The following is a 25,157-nucleotide window of genomic DNA, read 5'->3' as shown; positions in this document are numbered from 1 at the left end:
ATGAAGTTGTATATTTACCTCAAAGCAGCTTGTTTCTTATGAGCAGGGAAATATTTAGCAGATAAGTAATAAACCATATCTTGGGGACTACGCACACAACCAGGATCAAGAAAATTAAACCATATCTTAGCATCACCCTTTAATGAGAACGTAAATATTTTGAGTAAATAAAGGTAGCGTGATCTCTCATCATTAGTAAACAGGGCGGCTATATCATTTAACTTAGTAAGATGTGCCACAACAGTTTCAGATTCATAGCCATAGAAAGGATCAGATTCAACCAAAGTAATTATGTCTGGATCAATAGAAAATTCATAATAATCCTTATCGGGAACACAGATAGGTGAAGTAGCAAAAGCAGGGACGGGTCTCATTCTATCTCTAAGAGATTCTTTACTCCATTTAACTAGCAGCCTCTTAAGTTCGAATCTATCCTGGCAAGCAAAAATAGCTGCAGAAGATTCCGCATCAAAAAGATAACCCTCAGGAATAGCAAGCATATTCTCATCATCACTCTCATCATTGTATTCAGATTCAATAATTTCTCTTTCTCTAGGCCTAGAAATTTGTTCATCAAGAAATTCACCAAGGGGCACAGTAGTATCAAGCATAGAAGTGGTTTCATCATAAGTATCATGCATAGCAGAAGTGGCATCATCAATAACATGTGACATATCAGAATTCATAGCAGTAGCAGGTTTAGGTGTCGCAAGCTTACTTATAACGAAAGGAGAATCTAGTGCAGAGGTAGATGGCAGTTCCTTACCTCCCCTCGTAGTTGAGGGAAAAATAGTAGTTCGATTGTCTTTCAAGTTCTTCATAGTGTCCAGCAGATATAAGTCCCAAATGAGTCCAAGAATAGAGCTATGCTCCCCAGCAACGGTGCCAGAAAAAGGTCTTGATAACCCACAAGTATAGGGGATCGCAACAGTTTTCAAGGGTAGAGTATTCAACCCAAATTTATTGATTCGACACAAGGGGAGCCAAAGAATATTCTCAAGTATTAGCAGCTGAGTTGTCAATTCAACCACACGTGGCAACTTAGTATCTGCAGCAAAGTGTTTAGTAGCAAAGTAATATGATAGTGGTGGTAACAGTAACAAAAGTAAAGACAGCAAAAGTAATGTTTTAGGTATTTTGTAGTGATTGTAAAAGTAGCAACGAAAAAGTAAATAAGCGAGAACCAGTATATGGAAAACTCGTAGGCACCAGATTAGTGATGGATAATTATGCCGGATGCGGTTCATCATGTAACAGTCATAACATAGGGTGACACAGAACTAGCTCCAATTCATCAATGTAATGTAGGCATGTATTCCGTATATAGTCATACGTGCTTATGGAAAAGAACTTGCATGACATCTTTTGTCCTACCCTCCCGTGGCAGCGGGGTCCTACTGGAAACTAAGGGATATTAAGGCATCCTTTTAATAGAGAACCGGAACAAAGCATTAGCACATAGTGAATACATGAACTCCTCAAACTATAGTCATCACCTGGAGTGGTCCCGATTATTGTCACTTTGGGGTTGCCGGATCATAACACATAGTAGGTGACTATAGACTTGCAAGATAGGATCAAGAACACACATATATTCATGAAAACATAATAGGTTCAGATCTGAAATCATGGCACTCGGGCCCTAGTGATAAGCATTAAGCATAGCAAAGTCATAGAAACATCAATCTCAGAACATAGTGGATACTAGGGATCAAACCCTAACAAAACTAACTCGATTACATGACAAATCTCATCCAACCCATCACCGTCCAGCAAGCCTACGATGGAATTACTCACGCACGGCGGTGAGCATCATGAAATTGGTGATGGAGGATGGTTGATGATGACGACGGCGACGAATCCCCCTCTCCGGAGCCCCGAACGGACTCCAGATCAGCCCTCCCGAGAGAGATTAGGGCTTGGCGGCGGCTCCGTATCATAAAACACGATGATTGCTTTCTGATTTTTTCTCCCCGAAAGCCAATATATGGAGTTGGAGTTGGCGTCGGAGGGTCTCCAGGGGGCCCACGAGGTAGGGCGCGCCCCCACCCTCGTGGACAGGGTGTGGGCCCCCTGGTCTCATCTTTGGCGAGGATTTTTTATTATTTATTCTAAGATATTCCGTGGAGTTTTAGGTCATTCTGAGAAATTTTGTTTTCTGCACATAAAACAACACCATGGCAATTCTGCTGAAAACAGTGTCAGTCCGGGTTAGTTCCACTCAAATCATACAATTTAGAGTCCAAAACAAGGGCAAAAGTGTTTGGAAAAGTAGATACGACGGAGACGTATCATCGAGCCAACAACCGGCCAAGCGCTCTAGAGGTTCGACCTATCGGGGCTTGATGCCAGACAAAATGAGGCTGTTTGCTCGCTCCACTTGGCCGTTTGACTGCGGATGGGCAACGGACGCTAAGTACAATTGGATGCCCGGTGTCGCGCAGAAACGAGCCAAGGCGCCTTTGGCAAAGTTTGTGCCGTTGTCAGTGATGATGCTGTGTGGTATGCCGTACCGAGTGGTGATATCTGCAATGAAAGTCACATCAGTCAGACCATTCAACTTCTTGATAGGCTATGCTTCTATCCACTTGGTGAATTTTTCTACAGCGACAAGCAAATGAGTCATGCAGGCACGTGCTGTCTTGAATGGTCCCAGCTTGTCCAGCACCCAGACTGCAAAGGGCCATGCAATGGGGATGGTCTTGAGTGCAGAAGCCGGCTAGTGCGGCTTGGAGCAGAACTTCTGGCACCCTTTGCATTTCTGGACCAAGTCATTGGCGTCTTCTATAGCAGTCAGCCAGAAGAACCCATGGCGGAAAGCTTTGGCAACGAGTGCTCTTGAAGCCGCGTGGTGACCACACTCGCCTTGGTGGATATCTTTGAGGATTGCTTGGCCTTTCTCCGGCTCCACACAGCGCTGGTATAAACCAATGACACTGTGCCTCACCAGCTCTCTGTTGACAATGGTGTATGCTGCTGCCCGATGTTTCACTTGCCGGGCCGAGATCTCATCAGTCGGCAGCTTTTTGTTCACCGGAAAGTTGAGGATGGGCTGCGCCCATGACGGTGCTGCTATTTCTTCGACTACCAAAACTGCAACTTGCACGAGGGCGGTTAGGCTGGGAGGTGGTGGGTTGGAGTCGGCTGCCGCTTGTTGTGTCGATGAAGTTCCCGGGCCGACTGCTGCAGTGCCCGGGCCGGGTGCGACTGCCGCAGCCCCCGAGCCGCCTGCTGGAATCTCCCTGCCGACTACTGGGATCCTCAAGTCAGATCCGACTACTTTGGGGGGAGCCAGCACGAAGATGGATTCTGATTCTGGTGACGGCTTGACAGACGGCTTGAGGAGGCGCTGTAGTGCGACGCCGGCTGGTATTGCTTGCCGGGTGGAGCCAATTCGTGCCAAGGCATCTACTTGCTCGTTGTCATTTCTTGGCACATGGAGGAATTCGCACCCTTCAAAGTATCCACTGAGCTGCTGGACGAGGAAGCGGTAGCTTGACATGTTTGCATCCTTGGCGTCCCAGTCGCCTGACGACTGCTGGACCACCAAGTCGGAGTCACCATAGCACAGGATCCGGCAACTGTCGAGTTCCTTGGAAAGCTGGAGCCCGTGTACGAGTGCCTCGTATTCAGCTACATTGTTGGAGGCGGAGAAATGGATGTGCAACACATATCTGAGCTTGTCGCCTTTGGGAGAGGTGAGGAAGATGCCGGCTCCCAGACCGGTGCGCATCTTGGAACCATCAAAGTGCATCCGCCAATGGGTGGAGTCCGGCACTGGTGGTAGGTACTGGGTCTCGGCCCAGTCGACGAAAAAGTCGGCCAGTGCTTGGGACTTGATGGCGGTGCGAGGCTGGTAGTAGATGGTGTAGGGGTCCAAATCTATGGCCCATTTGGCCACTCGGCCCAAAGCATCTCAGCTTCCAATGATCTCGACAAGTGGAGCAGTGCAGAAAATAGTGATTGGGTGCTCTTAAAAGTTTGGCTTCAGCTTCTTGGCAGCAAAATGCATGCCGTAGCAGATCTTCTGATAGTGGGGGTAGTTCTGCTTGGAGGCGGATAGTACTTCACTCAGGTAATACACCGGCCTCCGGACTGGTAATGCCTTTCCATCTTCCTTGCGCTCCACAACTATGACTATGCTGACCACCCGGCTGGTGTCGGCGATGTAGAGGAGCATGGGCTCCTTAGCTATCGGAGCCGCCAGGACAGGCGGAGTGGTCAACATCTTCTTGAGCTGGAGAAAGGCCTCGTCCGCCTTGTCGTTCCACTCAAAAAAATGGTCTTCTTCATGAGCTGGTATAGGGGAAGAGCCTTCTCGCCGAGCCGACTGATGAAACGGCTGATGGATGCCAAGCAGCCGATGAATTTTTTCACATCTAGCAGTCGGGTAGGTACCTCCATCCTCTCGATGGCACTGATGAAATGGCTGATGGATGCCAAGCAGCTGATGAATTTTTGCACATCTAGCAGTCGGGTAGGTACCTCCATCCTCTCGATGGCTTTGATCTTCACAGGGTTGCATTCTATGCCGCTCTCTAAGACCAGGAAACCAAGAAGCTGGCCGGCTGGTACTCCAAAGACACATTTCTTCGGGTTGAGCTTGATTTGAAAACGGCAAAAGTTTTGAAAGGTTTCCTTGAGATCCTCTAGCAAGGTGTCATGCTTCTCTGTCTTCACCACAATGTCGTCCACATAGACGTGGGTGGTCTTGCCGAGTTGCTTGAGGAGACACTTCTGCATGCAACTCTCAAATGTGGCGCCAGCATTCCTCAAGCCGAACATCATGTTCAGGTAGCACAAGGCTCCGAATGGTGTGATGAAGGCGGTTTTCAGCCTATCGGTCGGGTTCATCTTGATCTGATGATACCCGGAGTATGCATCCAAAAAACTCAGCAGCTCACATCCGGCTGTGGAGTCTATCACTTGGTCAATTCTTGGCAAAGCAAATGGATCTTTAGGGCAAGCTTTGTTGAGGCTGGCGTAATCAATACACATGCACCACGGCTTATTCTTCTTCAGCGCAAGGAGTGGGTTGGCTAACCATTCCGGGAAGAACACTTCGCCGGCTGCTAGAAGCCGGGCTATTTCTTCTCCAACGACTCTTCTCTTCTTCTCTGACAGGCGGCGCAAGGGCTGCCTGACGGGCTTGGCATCAGGTCGGACATGTAGCTTGTGCTCGGCAAAATCCGTCGGAACAACCGACATGTCCTTAGGAGACCATGCAAAGATGTCCCGATTCTCACGGAGGAAATCGACGAGCTCGCTTTCCTATTTGCTGTCAAGGTTTGCGCCAATGACAGCGTGCCTCTCCCAGTGCTCCGGGTCCAAGGGTATCTTCTTTGTTTCTTTTGCTAGCTTGAACGAGCCCTCAGCTTCCGACTCCTTGGGATTTGGCGACATTTCCGGCTGCTTGCCTGCCATTACCACAACCTGGTCAAGGAGCCGCATTACTGCCACGATCATGAGGGACTCGGCTCGCCGGCTGCTGTCTGCTGCACAGGCGTACGACTTCTTGTAGTGGCCAGTTATGGTTAGGATTCCGTTGGTGCTTGGCATCTTCATCTTGAGGTAGGCATAGTGGGGGACCGCCGTGAACTTGGCCAGGGCAGGTCGACCAAGCAGCGCATGATAGGGGCTCCCAAGGTCCACCACCTTAAACCATACTGGCTCTCGGTGGAAATGATCTTTGTCTCTGAAGAGGACGTCTATCTGAGTCTTGCCGATTGGTGAGCAAGAAAGGCCAGGAACTATGCCATGGAATACAGTCCGACTGGGCTAAAGCTGCCTCTGCTTGATTCCCAACTTCTCCATAGTGTCTCGGTACAGGATGTTGATGCTACTGCCGCCATATATCAGAACCCGTGAGAAGCGAGCAGCCCGCCTCTCTATTGCAAAGGTGGCATCCAAGACCAGGGCATAAGAACCAGGGGAGGGCATCACCTCCGGGTGGTCGGCCCTGGTCCAACTGATAGGCTTCTCAGACCAATGCATGAACTCGGGGGTCTCTGATGCTACTGCATGCACTTCTTGTTGCCACTGCCGTCTGTTGTCCTTATCATCGGCCATGCTGGTGAACACGACATAAGCTCCATGCTCTTCAGGATATTCATCTTCTATTGCGCCGGCTGGCCGAACTGCCGGCTACTGGGGAGGAGGAGGCGGCGGGCCGACAGGCGGAGGAGGCTGGAGTCCATATCCCTTGGCGATCCTGGTGAGCTAGTGGCATTTTCGAGTGGTGTGGTTGGACGGCTTCACGCCGCTGTGAAACTTGCAGGGTGCATCGAGAGTCTGCTCGTACGAGAAGGTGGGCAATCAGTTGGGCTTGCCGCCCTTCTGACGCTTGGGAGGAGGCTGTTCCGGCTGCTGGTCTTCAATTGTCACCACCTGCCGGCTCGTGGAAGCCGGCTGCATGGTCTTGCGCTTGTTGTCGTTTTGCTGCTGGCGCCGACTGGTGTCACCAGCCGGGGTCCGAGGAGCTTGCGGAGCCACCTTGCCAGATGTGTCAACTTGGATCTCCGCCTTCATGGAGGAGTCGTCCATAGCGTACTTGTCTGCTATGATCAGCAGTTCGTCGAGGGTTGCCGGCTCATCGCAGAAAAGCTGGTGCTTGAGGAGGGTGCCTTCTCGGCACCCGGCAGTGAAATACTCGATGGCCTGCACCTCGTGCACGCCCTTGCAGGAGTTGTGCAGCTTGGCCCAGCGCGTCAAGTAGTGGCGAGTCAACTCTTTGAAGCCTTGGACGCACAAGGAGAGCTGGTGAGGCTTGGGAGGCTGCTTGTACGTGCTGGTGAAGTTGCGGACGAAGTCTTCGGTGAAATCAACCCAGATGTTGATGCTGCGGGGCTTCAGACTGTTCAGCCATGTCCGGGCTGTGACCTGCAGCATGAGCGGAACGTACTTCACAGCAACACACTTGTTGCCGTTTGCTATGCTGACGGCCGTGGAGTAGTCGACCAGCCAGTCCTTCGGCTTCACGGAGCCGGTGTACTTGGGTTTATCTCTTGGGAGTGTGAACCCTTTGGGGAAAGGCTCATCGCGGATGCGGGAGCCAAAGCAAGGCGGGCCCAACGTGTCTTCTTCTTCTAGCGCTAGGGATCAGTTGAGGCGATCGATCCGGTGGCGTGCATCATTCTCTCCGATTCCTTCCCGGGGGCCAAGCTGGCCTCCAAGACTCGGATGATCAACAGGCGGCGAAGACACACGCCTCTCTCTGCGTTGGGGAGGCCGATAGTCGCCTGGTCGTTCCACCGCTCGTGGGCGTTCATCTTGGGTGCGCTCGATGGTGATGTGAGTCCGAGTGCGGCTAGCAGCCGGCTCCTTGTCTTGTCGCCCCTGGTTCCTTCCTGTCGGCGTCCGGGAGGTCGCGCCATGTTCTCGGCGAGGCGGCTGATTCTCAGCCCGCGGGCCAGGCTCCGCCGCTCTGCGGGCCGGGTTCCGCCGCTCGGCGGCCGGCTTCTTGCTGTGTGGCGGCTGCGTCAAGGAGCTGCTGCACGCGGCCCATCATGCAACAATGCTCGTCGCCCTCCAGGTGCTCCAACTCTTCCATCGCCGCCTGGGTGGCTCGTATGTTCTCTTGAGGCGTAGCGTAAGTCAGGAGGTCGTCCCCCAGCATGCTGGCGATGGCGCGCGTTGCCGGACAAAGCCCACGCGGCTGGGCTCGCCATCAGCCGATGTACCGCCGATGGCACGATCAACTTCACGCTGGTAGGCCTTAGAGAGGCATCTCATCGAGGCCAGCTTCTACGCGTTGTCGAAAAGCGCCTTGTGGTGCTCCTCCAGCGCTTCGCCATCGGCGTCTTCGGGTATGGGTGCGGCCAGGTCTCGCAATGCCGCTAGCAGCGGATCCTGGCCACCTCCGCCAGAGTGCTCGCCGTGGGTGAGGACGAGCACCTCTGTGATGGTGCTGCCGCCGCTATCCCCGCGAGGGAGCGGCTCGTCGTAGACCACCATGTTGGTGGGGAAGCGTCAAGCGACGCCGTGTCAGAGTCGACAAGCATCGGGTCGGTGGAGCCAACCAACTCCAAGTCCACAGTAGGCTCGCTGACGACGTGGAGCTGGTCAAGGAGGCTGACGAGGCGGCTCTCAGGGCCGTCTGTGCCCAGATCAGATACAGGCTCGTCGGAGAGGTGAATCTCGCCAACAAGAGTAGCGAGGCATCTTGCTGCGTAGACGAACTCCGCGTCGTGCAACGCATCGGCGCAGATGCCATCTAGCGTGTCAGGCTGGCTGTGTTCGTCGGGAAGGAAGAAGGTTCCCGTCCAGAACAGGTCTCCGGGAGACGGTGCACCTTGCCCCACGGTGGGTGCCAAATGTCGGGAGTTGGGTGCGACATATGCCAAAGGATGGCTCATCATGGTGGGAGCGAGTAGAACTTCGTCGGTGCCTGGAAGCGGGATGAGGCGTAGACATGAACGCCGGCGCACTTTACCCAGGTTCGGGGCTCTCCTAGGAGATAACACCCCTAGTCTGCTCTGCGGGGTCTCCGCATGATCACTTAAAGCATTAGTGAATACAAAGGTGCTCCTCGAGCTGTATGCTAGAGGTAGGAGAAGGTAGGGCTAGCTCTCTCCTCTCTCTATGGGTGAGTCTAGGTCTAACCGGTTGGGAACCCTTTGCATGGATGCCCTGGGGGGTTTATATAGGCCTACCCCCCGGGGGTACAATGGTAATCTGTCCAGGTGTAGGGCCCGGCTGTCAGCGTCTCTGGTCGCAGGCTTCTCCGCCGGCTGCTGGGGCCCGCCGCCTGGTGGGCCCCGCCGGCCGGTCGGCTATGGAGCCAACAGGCCGCCTCCACCACTTGCGGGTCCTGCTGGCTGCATGTTACTGTGGCCGCAATGCTAATGACGCATGCTTGGTTGGGGGGTGAGGGAGTCCTGGACTAGGGGGTGTCCGGATAGCCGAACTATCATCTTTGGCCGGACTCCAAGACTATGAAGATACAAGATTGAAGACTTCGTCCCGTGTCCGGATGGGACTTTCCTTGGCGTGGAAGGCAAGCTTGGCGATACGGATATGTAGATTTCCTACCATTGTAACTGACTCTGTATAACCCTAACCCTCTCCGGTGTCTATATAAACCGGAGGGTTTTAGTCCGTAGGACGAACAACAATCATACCATAGGCTAGCTTCTAGGGTTTAGCCTTCTTGATCTAGTGGTAGATCTACTCTTGTACTACCCATATCATCAATATTAATAAAGGAGGAGTAGGGTTTTACCTCCACCGAGAGGGCCCGAACCTGGGTAAAAACATCGTGTCCCTTGTCTCCTGTTACCATCCGCCTAGACGCACAGTTCGGGACCCCCTACCCGAGATCCGCCGGTTTTGACACCGACATTGGTGCTTTCATTGAGAGTTCCTCTGTGTCGTCATCTATAGGCCCGATGGCTCCTTCGATAGTCCACAACAACGCGGTACTGGCTGACACTTTTCTTCCCGGACAGATCTTCGTATTCGGTGACTTCGCACTGTGGGCCAATTCACTTGAGCATCTGGAGCAGATCGAAAGCTACGCCCCTGGCCGTCAGGTCAGATTTGGAAGTTTGAACTATATGGCTGACATCTGCGGAGACTTGATCTTCGACGGATTCGAGCCACGGCCTAGCGCGCCGCACTGTCACGATGGGCCTGATTTAGCTTTGCTGCCGGACAGTGCCCTGGATGCCGCACAAGAGTCCGCTCCGACCCTTAGCTCGGAGCCGACTGCGCCGATCGAGGATGGGTGGCTGGACACCGCCTTGGGGGCTGCTACCTCTATGGCGATAGAGCCGAATACCAACCCTATCCCTTGTAAAGCTCGTGACTCCAAGGTGCCGGACTCCTTTCCGGACCCCGAGCCTCCCGTGCCCCTGCCAATCGAACCCGATCGGGCACCGATCATGGAGTTCACCGCCGCGGACATCTTTCAGCACTCGCCTTTTGGCGACATCCTGAATTCACTGAAGTCTCTCTCTCTATCAGGAGAGCCCTGGCCGGACTATGGTCAGGAAGGTTGGGATGCGGACGACGAAGAAATTCAACGCCCACCCACCTCCACCCACTTTGTAGCCACTGTCGATGACTTAACCGATATGCTAGACTTCGACTCCGAAGACATCGACGGTATGGACGACGATGCCGGAGACGACCAAGAACCAGCGCCTACAGGGCACTGGAAGGCCACCTCAACTCACGATGTATATATGGTGGATACACCTAAAGGAAGCGATAACGAGGAACACCGGGACGCTGCGAAGGATAGTTCCCTCGAAAAACAGTTAAAACGGCGACGTAAGCGCCGCTCGAAGTCCCGCCTCGACAACGACAGCACCCATACAGACCCAGCCATAGAGCAGGGGGAACCGGTGGACGACGAACATGCCCCCGAGCAACCATCCGAACAGGATGAATTGGATAAGCAATCCGTCCCCGGCGAAAACAACAATCCGGACGATCTCACGCCGGACACATCGTTGGAGCAGAAGAACCTCCACAAAAGGCTCGTCGCCACTGCACGAAGTCTGAAGAAGCATAAGTGGAAGCTCAAAACAGCGGAAGACGTACTCAGAATGAGATGGAGCAAAGTACTCAAGACCGCAGACAAATACGGTGATAGTCGCCAAGCAAAAAGCTACCCGAGGCGCAAACTACTGCCCGAATTTGACGAGGAGGCCCTAGAGCCCCCACAATCAAAGAACAAAGAGGCCGCCCGGTCGGATAGACGACCACATGACAAACAAAGAGCGGCAAGCGGCGCCGCACACAAGCCGGCACGTGATCCACATAAGGATCCTCACAAAAAGGATGGCCCGGTCAGGTCCATCTATGGGCCAAGAAAGCAAGCTCCAGAAAGCAATACAACACGTCGAGTATTCAAACATCACGGCACACCCAAATACAGGGGCGCCGCACACCCCTTATGTTTCACCGATGAGGTGCTGGATCATGAATTTCCAGCGGGATTCAAGCCCGTAAACATAGAGGCATACGACGGAACAACAGACCCTGGAGTCTGGATTGAGGATTACATCCTGCACATACATATGGCTAGAGGAGATGACCTCCATGTCATAAAATACTTACCCCTCAAGCTCAAAGGGCCATCCCGGCATTGGCTCAAAAGCCTCCCAGAAAATACCATTGGAAGTTAGGAAGAGCTCGAGGATGCGTTTCGGGCAAATTTTCAGGGGACTTATGTCCGCCCTCCGGATGCAGACGATTTAAGGCACATTACTCAACATCCCGGAGAGTCAGCCCGCAAATTCTGGAACAGGTTCCTCACCAAAAAGAACCAAATAGTCGACTGTTTGGACGCCGAAGCCTTAGCAGCCTTCAAACATAACGTCCGAGATGAATGGCTCGCCAGACACCTCGGCCAGGAAAAGCCAAGAACAATGGTCTCACTAACAAGCCTCATGACCCGCTTTTGCGCGGGAGAGGATAGCTGGCTGACAAGATGCAGCACCAGTGACCCAAGTACATCCGAGGTCAGGGATGGAAATGGGAAACCACGACGTAGCAAGGACCAGCGCCGGACTAAGGGAAATGGCCCAAAGAGCACGGCAGTCAACGCCGGATTCAAAAGCTCTCGGCCGAAAAACAAAACACTGCCGCTCAAGGACAACAGCGACGAGCTATCCAACCTAAACAAAATCTTGGACAAGATATGCCAAATCCACAGTACCTCCGGGAAGCCTGCAAACCACACCCACAGAGATTGTTGGGTCTTCAAACAGTCCGGCCGACTTAATGCCGACTACAAGGGGCTCGACACACCAAGCGAGGACGATGACGAACTCCACAAGCAGAGCACCGGAAAACAAAGGAATTTCCCACAAGAGGTCAAAACAGTAAACTCACTTCAAGTGACAACAGGCGAAAATAGAGCGGCGCCCATTAAAGTACGCGCCGCACGGCCCACCCCAGCGGAGTCCCAACACTGGATGTCAAAACCAATCACTTTCGACCATCGAGATTACTCCGGAAGTATCCGGAATGCAGGATGGACTGCTCTGATATTAGATCCTATAATCGATGTACTACAATGTACACAAGTCCTAATGGACGGCGGCAGTGATCTAAACCTCCTATATTAGGATACAATCCGCAAAATGGGGATAGACCCAACCAAAATACGCCATAGCAACACTTCCTTTAGAGGAGTGATGCCATGCCCATGTGCCCATTGTACGGGCTCTCTACCACTAGAAGTTGTGTTCGGCTCACCCGACAACTTCCTTCGCGAAAATTTAGTTTTCCACATCGCCCCATTTAAATGTAGCTATCAAGCACTATTGGGACGCGAAGCTTTTGCCCGCTTTAACGCAATACCGCATTATGCATCTCTTACACTTAAAATGCCCGGTCCACGCGGCATCATCTCATTAAAGGGAAAACTCGAGTGTTCCTTGAATATGGAAGAAAGTGAGACTGCCTTGACAGCCACACATTAATCCGGCTTTGCTGATCAAAGCACCTAAACAGGTCATTCAGATCCCGGACATGGTTAGGCGAGTCCGACATAAATAAACAAGGGGCTTACTAGCCGCATACCCCCTTACAAGGGGCTGCACGCATGTACAATAGGAGACAATAAAGCTCAATTTTATTCATTTTTCAAATTATACTCTGTTTATACATTTTTCGCACGATCCTTTTTTTTCAACTAAGTTCTTCTCTTTTACAGATGAACACCATGCTACACCCGTCCAGGATACGGCACAACGGAGACATAGGCGCAGACGTGCAGTAGGGACCCGTTGCAAGGATTCTTTTCAGATTAAGACCCTGCGTAAATCTTTCTTACTGTCTCTTGTTGATACACATCCCCCGGTTTCTCACTATAACCGAGGAGGAGGCTGGCGTTTTGGCATCGGCCGTGTCAGAAATTTTTGCGCGTACCTGGACACTAGGGGCTTAGGGCATTGTTCTGCCCGTTTTCATAAAGACAAAATACCTTAGGGAGTGTTCGGCGTCTCGAGTTAGGCCTTATATGCATCAGCTCCAAATCATGTCTTTGGTCAAATGTTCGGTTTGCCCGGCTCCTGTGTTTTGCGGCATTACGTTCCGCTCTATCGGCTAACACGGCACCAGGAGAACTACTGCGATTGTGCCCCGGTTCGTCCAGGTGAGCACCTCAGTAGAGAAAGCCGAAAACTGACTGTCATGATATAGTGAGAGACTGGTCAACCACTCGATCGACCACCGGAATGTTTAGAATTCCTCCGCTTTAACGAAGGACCGTTTCTCGGTCAGGTACGCGCCCCGAAATTCGGAGAGGGGCTATATAGTAGCCCCACCATCAAACTCCTATGGCTAAGTGAAAGTGATAAAGCATTATAGTCCGGTTGCCTAGTTTGCTACGCTACCACCTCCTTCACAGGACCAAGACGTTGGATTAAGTGTGAGAATGCACTTTTTTTTGCAAACACCCCCGCACTATGTGCGTGGGGGCTGAAGCCGAAGACTGCCATCTTTCAGCTCATATACACACATACATTAACGGTCGCACATGAGGTATTTTAACACTTGAACGCACAAGTATAAAAAGCCCGTATATTATATTTGAAACATGGTTTCACAAATCATACATGTCATTTGAACATAACATTTTTCGAGCACTGCGTCTCTATTGAACGAGCGCCCTACAGGACTTCCTCAAAATAGTGCTCGGCAGGTAATCGGCTTCTGTCTGAATCCTGGGATGCAACATCGGTGGCCTTCATCTCTGCGCAGTATGTTTTGACACGGGCGAGAGCCATCTGTGCACCCTCTATGCATGCCGACTATTTCATTGCATCGATATGCGGCACCGCATCAAGGAACTGCTGCACCAAGCCAAAGTAACTCTTCGGCTCGGGCCTTTTTGGCCACAAATGAGTCACTACGTCCTTCATGGCAAGTCCGGACAACCTATTCAGCTCAGCCCATTCGGCTAACCAATCGGTTAATGGAAGTGGATGCTCTGGACTATGGAACTGCGACCAAAAAAGCTCTTCCATTCCGTGATCCTTTTGGCCTCGGAAGTGTGCGACCGCGTCTGCGGCACTCGCCGCCAAATTCAGATAAGCATCCTCTGCACCCCACAGTTGGCCCAACTGAGCATACTTCGGATCCGTGAACTTCCTCCGCAGCAGAAAGGGCTTTCCAGCCGCAATATCCCCGGCTTGACGTAGCTCCTCCTTCATAGCTCTCATCGCGGAGCGGGCATCCTTGGCTTCGGTGGTGGCCTTCTTCACGACCTCTTGCTCCGCTCGCCGTTCTCTTTCAAGAAACTGGCAGCGGTCGGTAGCATTCTTCAGCTTCATGGCCATTTCGGCCATTTCCTCCCTGCTCCGGCAGTGAGCAGCCTGTTCGGCTTTTAGCTCTTCGGCCGCCTTCATGGCAGCCGCATTACTTTTTCTGGCTTGCTCCTTGGCTCGGGTGAGCTCTATCCGAAGGTCCTCCATAGCAGCGGCACCATCTGCATTAAGCATACATGTTGTAAGGCACAGGCGTCAAGCTCCCTTACCAGGTGTCCGCGGAGAAGCCACATACCTTGTGACTCGTCAAGTCGCTTATTGACCAGCGCGATGTCCACATCCGCAACGTCAAGTTGCCGCTTCAGTTCGGCAAATCTATCAGTCCGTCTGGCCACCGAACGCTCCGCCACCTATATAGGAAGGGAGACATCTTACAACTGAGATTATGATCCTCGACACGCTGTCGCTTTTGACAACGTACCGGGTCTCAGGGGCTACTATCTATACAGGGCGCATTCTATATGCAAAACTGTCAAAAGATATATCATTTTTGTGTACCTCAAACCCCGTCAGTAAACTTCTGACGGCCTCATGCAACCCGCTCTTAGCGGATGAAATCCTTTCAATCACCGTACCCATTAACCTACGGTGATCTTCTGAGATAGACGCTCGCCCAAGCAGATCCTTCAGCTCCTCCGACTGTACACCAGTTGGTGCCGAACCTTCCGGCCCCACCGGACTCGGGGAAACCCTCCCCGACGACACCTCAGGGTCGTCTGCCCCACCTGACGGTGCGGCAGATGGAGGCGTTTCGCTCTCCATCATCTCCGGACGAAGATCCCCCGAAGATGAGCTCTGCTAAGAAGGGCTGAGATCCGAACTACAAGGTAATAACTTTGTTTATCTTCAGAAATAAAAACATGGATGTCCTTTGTTACAAAACTCCCCTTTCTACTTACGGCTTGCTAGAGGGCTGATTTTCTTGGGGAAATAGTGCAGCCGGGGCTCCTCCCAGCGCAGAACCCTCTGGTGAAGATTTCTTCCCCCGCTTTGAGGCCTTGGCCTCCAGATCTTCAGAAGTGGTCCGCTTCTCCCCCTGGAGGGAGGGATTCTTGATCCCCCCTTTCTTGAGAACCTCCTTAGCGGAGGCGGTAGCTTTCCTGTTCCCCCCTTCGCCCTCTTCCAAAGACGAAACCTCCAACATCTTGGTTAACACAGGATCCGGCGTGGTCTTAGGGAGGGGGGCCGAACACCTTATTAGTTTTGCTTTTGCTATCCATTCCTGTTCAAGGGACAGCTCTTTAAAGGGCAAGTTTATGATAAATGTACGGATAGCATGTCCGGGCAAAGCACTACTTACTTGAGTATCCGGGCGATTGCAGCTCAGACATGCGTCCTCGGTCAAGTCCGGACACATCTCTTGTGATCAGAAGAACAGTTTATACATCTCCACGGGCGTCGCACCCATGAAGTGTTGGGGAGCTCGCGGTCCCTCCGGATTGAATTCTCATAGGCGGAGGGGGCGACGTTTGCAGGGCAGAAGGCGCCGAATCAGCATGGCCTGCGCCACTACAACCAGATTGATCTCCCTCTCTTGGAGGTCTCGAATACGGCCCTGCAACATTGGTATGTCCTTGGACGGCCCCCAGTCAAGGCCTTTGTTGACCCACGACGCCAGCCGTTGTGGAGGGCCCGAGCGAAAGGTAGGCGGCGCCGCCCATCTGGTGCCCCTGGGAGCGGTGATGTAGAACCACTCCTGTTGCCACAAACCAAGCTCCTCTTGAAAAAAGCCCTCGGGCCATGGAGTGTCAGCCCTCTTGCTTATAACTGCCCCTCTGCACTCTGCCTGCCGCCCCTCGATCATCTTCGGCTCCACGTTGAAGGTCTTGAGCCACAATCCGAAGTGAGGGGTAGTGCGGAGGAAGGCTTCGCATACAACAATGAACGATGAGATGTGGAGGATGGTCTTCGAATCCAAGTCATGGAATTCCAGCCCATAATAAAACATGAGCCCCCTCACGAAGGGGTCCGTCGGGAAGCCTAGACCCCGACGGAAGTGAGACACGAACATCACGCTCTCACCAGGCTCTGGAGTAGGAATGACTTTCCCTTGGGCAGGCAGCCTATGCGAAATTTCGCCAGTTAGATACCTGGCATCTCTCAGCTTTAGCACATCTTCTTCCGTGACGGAAGAAGGCATCCACCGGCCTTGTAAGTCAGAGCCGGACATTGTCGAAGGTCCGAAGTGCCTGAATCTGGAGCCTTGGGTGTTGGAACTGAGGCGAGGGGCGGATTCGATTGAGATTGAAGAAAAGGAACAGGCATTGGTCTCATTATAAAGGGGTTGAATACCAAGAGCCGTCCCCGTGACCATCTGGGACTCGCCTTCGATGGAGGGGCACGCCAACGGGCGCGGTTGGGTTACCCACGCCCGTATTAATGAGAATCCCGGAATAAGGGGACAAGATCTCTGCTTTGACAAGACACGCCAAGGAAACCACTTCGCTAAATGCGCCGAGGTGGAATAGTAAAAACAATTCGAATAAAGGCTTTGCCGTGGTGTGACGTCATGCCACGAGATACGTCGGCAAATTGAACTTGTGTAAACATTATTCTCTCTATGGTGGTATGTGGAACTTATTTTGGAGAGCCGGACACTATCCTGGTGTTCAAAACCTTCTATGAATTATTCGGAGGAGGAACCCGCCTTGCAATGCCGAAGACAGTATGCGCGCCGGACTCGTCGTCATTGAAGCTTGGTTCAGGGGCTACTGAGGGAGTCCTGGACTAGGGGGTGTCCGGATAGCCGAACTATCATCTTTGGCCGGACTCCAAGACTATGAAGATACAAGATTGAAGACTTTGTCTCGTGTCTGGATGGGACTTTCCTTGGCGTGGAAGGGAAGCTTGGCGATACGGATATGTAGATTTCCTACCATTGTAACCGACTCTGTGTAACCCTATCCCTCTCCAGTGTCTATATAAACCAGAGGGCTTTAGTCCGTAGGACGAATAACAATCATACCATAGGCTAGCTTCTAGGGTTTAGCCTCCTTGATCTCGTGGTAGATCTACTCTTGTACTACCCATATCATCAATATTAATCAAGCAGGAGTACGGTTTGACCTCCACCGAGAGGGCCCGAACCTGGGTAAAAAGATCGTGTCCCTTGTCTCCTGTTACCATCCGCCTAGACGCACAGTTCGGGACCCCCTACCCGAGATCCGCCGGTTTTGACACCGACAGGGGGCGTGGCTACAGTCCCGCCGTCCGGCGGGAGGTCACTGTAGCCTCACCACGTCTCTTCTGGTTAATGGCGCGTGAACCCCGAGGGGGATAGTAGGCCGCCTGCTAGAGACCGGCCTCCCTCGGGTCTGACTGGTCAGGCCCTGCCGCCCTCCGGGCTCTCGCTGCCTGGTAGGGCCCGCCGCCTATAGGCCATACCGACAGGCCGTCATGGGAACAGGGCTCTGCCTGACAGGGGTGACGTTGAGGGTGGAGCGGCAACAGTGCCACGCAGTGCGGAGATCTCCGCCTGTACGGGGCACTGTGGCCGCACCCAGCCCTGAATAAGGGGGTGATGGGCTACACTGTAGCCACATCCTGTCTTGTCTTCTTAATGGGGGCACAGACTTTTCGGGCATTGTGGGCCGCCTGCTAGGAGCCGGCCTTTCTGGAGGCCGCCTGCTAGGAGTCGACCCGTCTTAGGGCCGTCTTCTGGTGCTTGGCCGTCTTCTGGTAGCCAGCCTCCTGAGCCAGCCGGCCTCCAAAAGGCGGTACTTCATCCTTGATGCTTGAGGTGCGCAGCGGCTCAATGTCTTGGAATGCTCAGGGACTCGGGTTAGGCTACCCGTGGCCTATTACTCCGATACTAAGTCAATTTCATTCTCGAACTCTAGGGGCTTGTCCATTGATGTCTATGTGATGCTTGTTATCAGCTAATCTCAAATTGTTTCCCTGTATCCTATTCTATTGAATAACTTGGAGTCCTTTTATTTGTATCCAGAATGAGTTTGATTTCACAAGTTCTATAAAGTAAACAATGCAACTTGTTACTGTGTCTCTGATGTTGGTAAGGGAACAATTAAAAAATTTCTTTGGCTATGTGAATTGTCTGTTTTCCACCTGATAATCCATAATTATTAGTTTGCCTAGCAATTATTCATGCATTTTTCGTGAATGTTCTCAAATTTTATAATCTTATTTACTTGTTAATTATTCAGAGTTGGCATATGCCAAAAGAAACACTTTGAGAAGAACTCAAATTTACACTTCGTGAAGTAATTGTCACTAAATCTATGGTCTAATGCATGTTTGTGACTTGTGTTATTTTATACAGGTAGCCCAACAACCCGTTGGGCATCAGTTGTACTTGGAGCTTGTGTGGGGATAGGGGCTGCGTTCACTGAATGCTCATACATATTCAATGGTTCTCCTCCAAACTGGTCGGCCCCTGAATGCTCATACATATTCAATGGTTCTCCTCCAAACTGGGGAAAGGTAAGCATTTCTCTTCTCCCCTTACCCTCAGTTCGTCTCCTTCCTCCAGCTGCTTGTTGCACCATAGCAAGTAATTATTTTTTTCAGAGAGGAGAAGAGGAAAGGTCTTGCAATCCAACTTACCTATATTCTTGAACAAATGAACCACAATACTTTGCAACACACGAGTTTCAAACTGAATAAATTACGTTGGCCACCTGTATTTATAAAATTTACCCTGTATATGCAGTGTGCTTGTCATTCGTTAGTTAGCAACTCAACTCGACTCATGCTGATGGCAAAATTTGAAATCACTAGTGCAGTTTGCATCTTTGTAACTGAACATGTTATAACATCAATATTAACAGTAAAAAATGGACTTTGTATGTGTAGTATAAGCAAGTTCAAGTGATTTTGCGAATCTGCTTTCCTTTGGTTATGCGTAAGATTTCACAATCATTTTGTATTTAGTTTAGAAACTGAAAATGAAGAGAGCTGCCTTTCCTTTTGTTATACATGCAGCCATGTGCTTGACGCCACCTTATGCATGCGTTTTGTGCTCCTATCTGCTTGTCAAGCAAAAATCTGCTGCTGTGAGAGGAGGACGACGAGGCGAGTGGATGCTCCAACCCTGCTACTGCCCACACGATAGAAGGTCATCTCTCTCTCTCTCTCTCTCTCTCTCTCTCTCTCGTTTTTTATTCCTCTCTCCGATGAGAGTTTGGTGCAACCTACCTCATAGTTGTGCCCTTGGTAGAGTGATTTGTTTGACATGTTGTTGATCTGAAGTAAAACCACTTAATCATCCTCTTCCTTTTTTTAAAACAATCCAGTCTTGTCATTGTTTCCTCGTGTATGGTAATTTGAAGAAAGAACAACGCTATTCCTGTCTGGGATTGTGGTCTATTGGGGACTTGAACACTACTTTGTTCTTCAAAATTACAGCGTGTTTGCTCCTAGTGCTCAATCATATTCTGTCCTAGATCATTATCCACTTAGGCCGTTGATCTGCATAATGCACACTTTCATTGTAATATGTAAGATGCGTATGATATGTTTCGAATATGACCGATGGTAAACTTACTGACTTACTGATTCCTGAGTTTTATCTTCATGCTTTTTGTTCCAAGTGTTAAGCAGGAATTGATTGGGCTATCATATGATTTTTTTTAATCTTTGCTAATGTGAATTGTGAAATGTTGGTTAAACTTAATCTGATCATCACCAAACTTTCTACCTCAGTTCTATTTTAGTAGTGACGCAAACTGCTTACAGCAAATAGGCTGTAGTATGTGGAGTCCTAAGTCCAAAAAGTAGGTCTGGACACGTTTATTATTATAGTTATTACTTGGTAAATTTAGTAAGAACTAGTAAGAGTTAAATCAACTGTGTGGGCAGCATTAACATAGGTGCTCCTCTGTCGTGTTGCTACGTACTTGGTAGTTCGACCTTCTCCACTGATTAGTGAGCTCCGCCACCGAACGTAGCTCATGTGTTGTGTTGCTATTCTAGCCAAAGGTTTTCTATCAATTTATGCACTTTTTCGTTGAGTGCCTTTGTTTTAAACTATGAGATATGCCTATGTTTAATTCTGAAATCTCAATGCAATCTTATGTTGTTGCAAAAGGTAATTTTGGGGCAAATTCCATTGCTGCAGGATAATGAGATGTTGAAGCAGCAGACGGAATCCATGACACTGAAGTGCAATTGCGGCAAATTATCTCTATTTTCTTTTTCATTTTTCTTATTATTGGAGTGAGAACAGGTAGAATGAAGAACTATGTGATAGTAGATACAACAACTGTAGAAAAAGAAACTTATGTTTGCAATTGTTAATGACATACATGCTTGCATGTTCTTTGAAGTGGTCAATTGTGAGTACCAATGCATAATGATGGGGATTTGGCTCATTTATTGGCTTCGATGTCTAGTTAACCATGAAATAGGAGCCCATGTCAATTATGTACGCTCTTACTGGATGTGTTCTAATGTTGGTTTATTATAAATCTTGTATTTGTAATAATGTGTACTGGTTTATTTTTTTAATTTCTAATAAGTTAGTAGTAGCGTGGGGAGGAAACTGAGTGCTACTAGTATATAGGATACTAGTAGCGTTGGTTGTTTACCAATGCTACTACTGTTTCATTAGTAGTAGCGCGTGTACATAATAGCAGTAGCGTGGGTGGCACACGCTACTACTAACAAAGTTAGTAGTAGCACGGGTTTAACCCACGCTACTACTAACTATTAGTTGTAGCGCGATACTAGTAGGCGGGTACCCACGCTGCTAGTAGCCATTTTACCCGCGCTGCTACTAACCTTTTTTCTAGTAGTGTCATACTACCATGACGAATAGTGATGGACAATGCAGATGCAAAGGAAGATAACACCTTCTTAGATTTCACCTTGGCGAGGCCAAGGAAACAAAATCTGGATGATCGACCGAGAGACATTTAGCACTCTGCTTCTAATGTTCTCCACCCATTTATTGCTATGGTTTGGTATCTAGAGCATCAAGTAAAAGGTCGGACTTCGGGAGCACAAGAATCCATAAGGAACAAGTACGGAAGTAAATCCTACGAAATCCTTATGGGGAGGTGGCCAACTTCCTCAATCAAGCTGCTACAGTAATAGGTCTTCTGGCTGGGTGTGTTGGCCACGACATCCACTTTACCGGGTTACAGAGAGACCATTATTATAGTTCTTGGGAAATGTTCCAACAATCATATCTGCCTGAGATTCAGATCTGGTTGGGGTCAGGACATTCCAGACTCATCGTGTCTGAAAGGAAGGATTGCGACACAAATCGACGAGATGGTGTTGCAAGATTCTAGGAAATGAACTCCGACAGCAAGCTCCAAAACATGAGCGGGTTCTGCTACATACCTGTGGACATGTTGTCCAAGACAAGCATGACCTCATAGTAGTCTTATAATAAAACACTACCGAGTTCAGGTGGGGAACCATCATCGAGGATATCAAATTCCTTGCATAAGGCATGCTCTTAACAAGGAACTTCTTCTCCTTGCTCAAATCAATCAGTGGCTTGGTGTGCTACAGAATTCATATGGAACAAAGATGATCAGTCTAACAGACCACAGAATACTCTGCACGTGCTTGGCCAACTTGGGATGATTCCAGGGGAAGCAACATTGACTTTCTCGAATTCACGGCGGCAACTTGCATCAAATGCACATGTATTAGAGGAAGTCACTTCTTTCATCTGAACATATGCTTCATGAGCTAGCATGAAGAAATGCTTTCAAAAGTTTCCAACACTAGCTTAATGTTCAACATGAATCATGGAGAAGATAAAAATGTTGCTGATGGGCTCAACAACAATTCATCCAGGTTTCCATATAAGTGGAATTCCACAATTATGTGAACAAGGTGATAGCATTGGTCAGACCCAAAAGATATAATGGTGTATGCTCGAGGAAACAACCACGAGTAAGAAAATATTACGAATATCGTTGGTTCTGATTTGATTTGACGAGATCCCACACTCAAATCAAAGTTTGGACAAGACAATAGATCCAACAATTGATCACGAGGATCAATCGATGAAGATATCATCTTTCTTCAACACAGATACAAGCGGAAAGATATCCCTTCGGAACGAACTAAGTTAGGCAAGCTTTTATCTCCCAACTCTCCAAGTTATTGTTTAGCTTAACCAACTAGCCCAGGGGTATCCAACAAAGATTCTTGGAGAAGGGGTGGTTTACAAGAAAACCAGCCTGATCACGAACTCAACATAACAGCCAAGGAACAACCTAGTGATACTTCCAAGAAGGTATTGGGAAAATCACGAACCATCGATATGTTACTAAGCTCGAGATCAATCTTGCTTTTCAGGGCAAGACGATATGATCAAGGGGGCGGGGGATTGACACAATCCTAACTCTTTGATCGGAGAGTGCACCAGGAAATATGGACTAGGTAGCATGATCAATCTTAGGATGATAATTCAATAACCAACACGTGAAGAATGAAGTTATTGTCCATTAACTACCAAGCAACGGAGTTGCGGAGTTGCTAGGAGTATTGATTTCGCACATCACAGTAAACTTGTCAGCATTCCGGTTACAATAACACGGGAATCGAGGAATGAATAATAATGGCAAGAAGTATCCACTACTAGGGAAAACCTTATACACAGAATCTTAGCAGCAGCGCGCCACAAAAAGAAGCGCTACTGCTAATTAGCAGTAGCACGGTCAAGTAAAACCTGCTACTGATGCAAATTTAGTAGTAGCATGTGAGGGCTAAACCGCGCTGCTACAAAAATTGACAGACAGTAACCAAGAACCTAAGTTTAGCAGCAGCGCGGGGTCACGGTGCGTGCTACTGCTACATCGGTAGTAGTAGCGCGCTTTTTGCTCATGTTGCTGCTGCTAATTTTGAAATTCTCCACATGGTTGGCCCCGTTTAGCAGTAGCGCATGTGAGAAAAGCGCACTGCTGTTACGCTCTTATCAGTAGCGCATTTTAGATCCCGTGCTACTACTAAGTCGCAGCACCCCACCACCTTTTTCCACCCACCCATCCTCCTCTCCCCCATCTCCTCTCCTCATTTTCCCCTACCTCCCATCCTCCCTCTCTCACTCCTCTTCTTCCTCAATACTTTTCCCCCATTACTCTCCCTCTTCTACCTACCTTTCTCTCTCTTCATTACTCCTAGCTAACTACACCACCTCCATTAATGCATCTCCTTTCTCTTTTTCCTTCCCTATCCACTAGTTGAACACTACAAAAACAGACACATCTGTGACATTTTGGGCCGAACATTATTTTTTTCTGTCATACATATGACACTTCTATGACGATAATTGTGACAAAGCCCGGTATCATCATAGATGTGGTGGGCTCCTACTTCTATGATAAAAAATCATGACAAAATGGGCTTTTTGTCCTGGGCGGGCCGGAGACGCAGCTGCATGAAATTTTTTGGGTCGTCCATGACAGAAAAAACAGTGGTAGAAGCGAGGGCAAGGAAAATTTCGGGGAGTTCCCAATTACAGTGGGAGTTCGGGGGCCGAGCGATGCGTGTTTCTCTCATACACGTACAAGCGTGTGTGCGAGGCGTTGGCTCTAACTGAACCCAAGCGAGGTGTTGGGCTCTAACTGAACCTGAGCGATTGCACTGCAGGCTACGCGTTGCTGAACCCGAGCAATCGATCGATGGCTGTTAACTGAACCCGATCGAGCAATTCCTTCACTACTGCTGCTAACTGAAGCGATGGATGCTGTGAGCGTTGCGGGGGGGCGGGGGGTTGGATGAACAGTGAGCGGTGGCGTTGCCTCTGGATGAACAGGACCCCGTGGTGTGGAGGGCTGGATGAACAGTAGACGATGGAGGGGTGCCCGTGGAGGGGTGGTTGAACAGTAGCCGATGGAGTAGCGCGCGGTGGAGGCTGGATGAACAGGAGCCCATGGTGGCTGGAGGAGGTCGACGGTAGCCCGTGGAGACTGGAGGAGGTCGACGGTGGAGATGAACAGTATCCCATGGAGTCCTGTTTTGCGGTACGCCACACCCCTCCCAATGAACAGGACCCCCGTTTTGACCGTAGCACTCCAACACAAGTCTGTTTCGTCCGTTTTGCGGTATGCCACACCCCTCCCGATCAACACGACCCCCGTTTCGACCGTAGGTGGTCCGTTTTGTCCGTTTTGCAGTACACCACACCCCTCCCGATCAACAGGGACCCCCGTTTTGACCGTAGAAGGTCCATTTCCTCCGTTTTGCGGTACGCCACACCCCTCCTAATCAACAGGATCCCCGTTTCGAACGTAGGAGGTCCGTTACCTCCGTTTTGCGGTACGCCACACCCCTCCCGATGAACAGGATCCTGTTTCGAATGTGGCTGGTCGAACACAAGGCCATTTCCTCCGTTCTGCGATACGCCAGGCCTCGTTTCCATCCCCTGTTCCGTCCAAGCCCTCCTGATGAACACGACGACGCATTCCGTTCCGACCCAGCCGGTTGGCTCCCCATGAACACGACGACGATGTTGTTTCTCCGTTTCGACCCCGCCATGTACACGAGCCCTGGCCGTACGTATGCGCGAGTAGGCGTTCGAGACCACGCCCGTATGTACACATATGTGGCCGTATTTTCTTTCTTGCACACTGGTTGTCGTACGTATGTGTACATGCTACGTGCGCGCCTCTACTATGACACGTGCGCGCCTCTACATCGACCAGTGTATATGTACGTACACGTTCGCGACCAGAATGACAACGCTACGTACACTTCGACCAGGTGGGTCCCGACTGTGAGGCACTTCCTTGCGTGCGAAAATGTAGTTGGTGGGTCCCAGCAGTCAGGGGGGAAAATCGTTTTTTTGCCCGGACGCACTTCCTTTGCGTGCGAAGATGCAGCTGTTGGGTCCCAGCAGTCAGGGGGCGAATCATTTTTTTTTGCCCGGACGCACTTCCTTGCGTGCGAAGATGT

The 25,157-nt window shown here is 50.3% G+C and overlaps 1 pseudogene; it reads left to right on the top strand.

The window, feature by feature from the left end:
* LOC119357867 overlaps nt 1-19,661 on the top strand; it is a 44,720-nt pseudogene extending 25,059 nt beyond the window's left edge.
* The last annotated feature ends 5,496 nt before the right edge of the window (nt 19,662-25,157 follow it).

Source organism: Triticum dicoccoides, chromosome 2A (genome assembly GCF_002162155.2).
Source record: "Triticum dicoccoides isolate Atlit2015 ecotype Zavitan chromosome 2A, WEW_v2.0, whole genome shotgun sequence".
NCBI classification, from domain to species: Eukaryota; Viridiplantae; Streptophyta; class Magnoliopsida; order Poales; family Poaceae; genus Triticum; species Triticum dicoccoides.
The sequence above is the reverse complement of the archived record's forward strand: the minus strand, read 5'-3'. Positions and strand labels throughout refer to the sequence as shown.